The sequence below is a fragment of the Salvia hispanica genome, chromosome 2 (genome assembly GCF_023119035.1).
Source record: "Salvia hispanica cultivar TCC Black 2014 chromosome 2, UniMelb_Shisp_WGS_1.0, whole genome shotgun sequence".
NCBI lineage: Eukaryota > Viridiplantae > Streptophyta > Magnoliopsida > Lamiales > Lamiaceae > Salvia > Salvia hispanica.
Window position 1 is genome coordinate 35648601 of NC_062966.1, and position 4419 is coordinate 35653019.

The following is a 4419-nucleotide window of genomic DNA, read 5'->3' on the forward strand; positions in this document are numbered from 1 at the left end:
GTCTAGGTAAAATCTCATCCCAAGCGTGGTAGCTAACCAAAACACCCAGGAAAGTCACCGCAGTTATCAAAATGTGTCCATCCTCGTGGGATTCGACCCCTACCTCCATTATACTAATCAGTAGAAGTGGGTTGAGGAAACTTATTGAAGCCAGGTCCCGGTTGTCGTACCAACGACTCAGCTGGGTCGGGAATCTCTTCCTGATTAGTTGGATACACATAAATTTACATACGAAGGCAGTCAAAGAGGCCAAATGGTTGAAGGGGATATTGGGAGACTTTGGGGTGATTCAAGAGGCAGTGACAATACTTTGTGACAACAACAGCGCTATAAGTTTGGCCAAGCATCAAACCTTTCACGAGAGAAGTAAGCATATTGATATAAAGCTGCACTTTGTGAGAGATGAGATTGGAAAAGGTGTGGTGACTGTGAGAAAGGTTCACACATCAGAACGCAACAGATATGATGACAAAGGCTCTACCAAGTGCCAAGTTTGAGCATTGCTTAGACTTGGTTAACTTGATTGCTCGAAGATGAGGGTACTTAAATGAAGGTGGAGATGGTTCATGGATGCAGTCAAGGTGGAGTTTGTTGGGTCTAGAGTGACTGATCCAATTTATCCGGCCCATAGCAACAAGCCCAGACTTAGGGCCCAAGTCAGAGAGTTTGTTGAAGTAAGCTGAGCAGCTCATTTAGTTACATCAGTTGAGAGAGTTTTCCCCCTTTTTCTCCTACGGTATATAATCTGTGAAATTAGGGATTCTAGAGTAGTTCTTCTCTGTATCTCAGTTACAATTCAAGATTAGTTAGCTAAGTGAGTTTTCACAATCGAGTTGTGTTCTTCGATTGAGTAGTTAGCTTGAGGAATTGTGAGCTGTTGTAATCTGTTCTTTGATTGTGTTTGTGGAATAAAATCGTCCCATCCTTCGTCCGTGGATGTAGATCCTTTTGTGGATTGAACCACGTTAATTCTTTGCATCGTTTACATTTGATCGAATCAAGATTCTCGTTCATCACATTAGCTATGGACTTTTTTTGTGTTCAGGGCATAAGGATTCAAGAAACCATTCCACGCATTCTACACGCAAGGTTTGGCGCACTAATAAGGGAAGGGGGTATTTTTCGTATACGCAATTTTCTCGTGAGGCAAAATCGTCCTCGCAATCCAGTTACAAATCATGCATACCACATTAAGATGATTTCAAGCACACAAATGTCTGAAGTTAATGAGCCTCAATTTCCAAAAATGCATTTTAATTTTAAGTCATTTGAGGAGATTATGCAGATTGGTAATGTATGTGATGAACCACTTTTTGGTAAGTTTAGCATCTTTAACTTTACTTTACACTTTATTGGTCCACGGTTCTTACCTTTATATTTTTGCAGACATCATCGGTGTGGTTGTCGACACTGGAAAAAATGTTAAGCATTTTACAACTAAACTCATCGAGATTCGGCTATTAGATGCTGAGTAAGTGTTGAAAATGGTTTTGCTTTGTTATTTTTAGAACATATTAACATGCTTTTTTGCACATTGTGGGGAGATGTTGTTGACTCCTATCTTCAACAACCGGAAAGAATTAAAGGAAAAATGCCTATTATTATTGTCCAATTTTGCAAGCCAACTTTGTTTTGCGGTAAGTGTCATTTTTTGTATTAAATATATGTAATTTTCTACTGCGACAAATTACTAACTTTAAAAATTTTAATTTTAGGCACGATTCGTGTGAGTACGCACTTTAATACATCTAGGGTTTACATCAACCAAGATATGGTTGAGATTTCCAGTTTCAAAGAGAGGTAAAACTTTTTATTGTAGTATTGCCTCTACGTGAAATGTTAATGCTCTTAACATCCACATGATATCTTCATAGGATTTCCGGTGATGCCGCTTTTTTGTCTCAAGAAGCAATTTTTCGTTTTAATGATGCAAGGGTTTCTAATGAATTTGATGACTTGGTCGTAAAGACCCTTGCAGATGTACAAGAAGATGTGGTCATTTTTTCCCCTTTCTATTTGCTATTTTTGATTCTTTATATATTACTTTTATTTCACTTAAAATTAAATATTGTATTCTATAGGATGGTTCTTACTGGATTTGTTGTAGAATTGAAAATGTTGAGTATCACTATAGACAATGGTCATACATGGCATGTAAACAATGTGTCAAAAAGGTTGTGAAGCTTGAGAATGGGTTCACCTGTGATAAATGCGATAATTCTGATGGGATTGTCGTTCCGAGGTTTAGTATTTCCCATTGCTTATCATCATTTATATTTGTTTCCGCATTTGACCTGTCTACTTGCTTTCGTTTTGCAAGTTCCAGTTCATTGTGAACGTTGTTGACGGTAGTAGCAATGCCTCATTGCTATTATGGGATCGAGAATGTGTCCAACTATTGGGGAAAAAAGTTGATGAAATTCGACTTGGCCATGAAGAGGTATTTTGGTGATATACCAAATTATTTATGGACCTTTACTTACATGTTGATTTTATATATATTTTTTATTTTTTCTAGCTTGGAGCTGATGAATATATTCCTCCTGAGATTGAAGAAAAGCTCTTGGGGCAAACTTTACTTTTTAGAATCAATGTGAAAAAAATACTGAGTATTGGATTGATAATCCATACACTGTGAATAAAATTTGCAATGACCCTCAAATCGTCGAGAAGTATGCCCTTCCAACTTTGGACTCAAGGAGTTCAGATTCACGATTGGAAATTTCTCCCACTTTGGAAGGGGCTTCTCCGGTAACGATTTGGTCCCAAATTAATTTTATGTTTTTTTTTTACACTTCCATGTACTAATGTTTACATTTCTATTCAGTTTGCTGGAAAGGGTGTTGTTCTCCATGGCTCTACCTCTGGTACCAACGACACTCGTACTAAATTGATTGCTAAAGATTCATGGAAAAGAATTTTGGATGTTGAAATTTTAGGAGAAACGACGGTCGTTGTTGGTGAGCAGAAGAAATTAATGATCAAACAGGAGAAGAATTAGTTTATAGAAAGTTATTTTCATTAGCTGAACTCCCATGGATCTGTTTTTTATTATGCTTTTTGGTATTAGCTATTGTTTTTCCAATTATTAGGTTGGCATCATTGCTTTATGTGATGGGCAATGAGCATTTGTTATGTGCATTTCTATATTATTATTATTATTGAGGTTTTCTGATTATTTTTGGCCGCCCTATTGGAATACAACATGTTATTTGGTAAATGCCATACATAAATTCAACGTTATCGAGCAATTTTATTTTCTTCAAAATATGAAATATTTATTTGAAATAAGAAACAATATCAAACAATTTCCTCATAACATGTAGAAGCAACTTAAACCCGCTAGACACCAACAAAGTTAATGGAGCTCCGGGAATCAAGCAATACAATACTCCTAAAATACACAATAAAATGTAAAAAAGCTTGAGAGATGAGGGAGAATATAATGTACACTACCTTTTATATGCACAAAATGAGAATATAGAAAGACATGACGATATACAATAAAATTAAGATAATGAAGGATAAAAGAAGTGAAAAGCCAAAGGGCTTCTCATGACCACCTTCCATAACTCACGCCATTTATGTATTATTGTATATGAGTCGAAAATTTATATTTCAAAATTTCAGATTTGTGATTCTTTTTTTTTCCATGAGAAGCACTTTGATGGAGTGTGATGACAATAGGAATAAAATTAAAATTGAGGAATATGGATTGTAGATGAGCTTCTGTTTAGAGTATTAATTATTGGTAATTTAGTTTTTGTGTAAATGAGTTATAATTATTTGACCTTTTAAATAATAAAAAAAAGTTAATTGATAGATAAAGTTTTAATTAAAATGGCATTATTATAAATGTTTCCACCTTTTGCTACATGTATAGATGATTATATTCAATTATATATGTATTCAAAAGTTTTACAATGGCATTAATTTTAGTTTTTTCACAAAACTCACAAAATTGAAATTAATGTGTTTTAAAAAAAATATTCCGTTGTGCGAAAAATTGTAGAACTCAACAATCAACATAGTTGTAATTTTTTAAGATGAAATAGGAAATCCTAAAAACAAAGCTAAATTGGACGAGTATGTTTTGTAAGAATTGTGTGCATTTAATGCACAATAGTGATGGAAATTCATTTTCTACTTAATATGCAATCATGTATTGAGACATTTCAATGGTAAAAAAAGTCTAATCGGTTGATAGAAATTACTGCATAATAATAATAATAATGAAAATGCAATTAACAAATTTATTGAATTACCTTAATTCCACTTTATTTGTAACTGTTATAATTATATTAATGCTAATATTCAATGCATTGTTATGGAGTACTAGTTGCCATATAATAAGCATTATTTATCCAACTTTTACATTAATATTCCTACGCAATCAACTTATTGAGATACTAGGGTTGA

General features: G+C 34.0%; 1 long non-coding RNA gene across 1 annotated transcript; it reads left to right on the forward strand.

The window, feature by feature from the left end:
• The first annotated feature begins 1448 nt into the window (after nt 1-1448).
• On the forward strand, nt 1449-3155 carry LOC125208664. The gene is made up of 5 exons (XR_007174161.1): nt 1449-1637; nt 1716-1800; nt 1875-2440; nt 2519-2751; nt 2828-3155. It is a non-coding gene; the product is annotated as an uncharacterized LOC125208664 (long non-coding RNA).
• Nucleotides 3156-4419: the final 1264 nt, after the last annotated feature.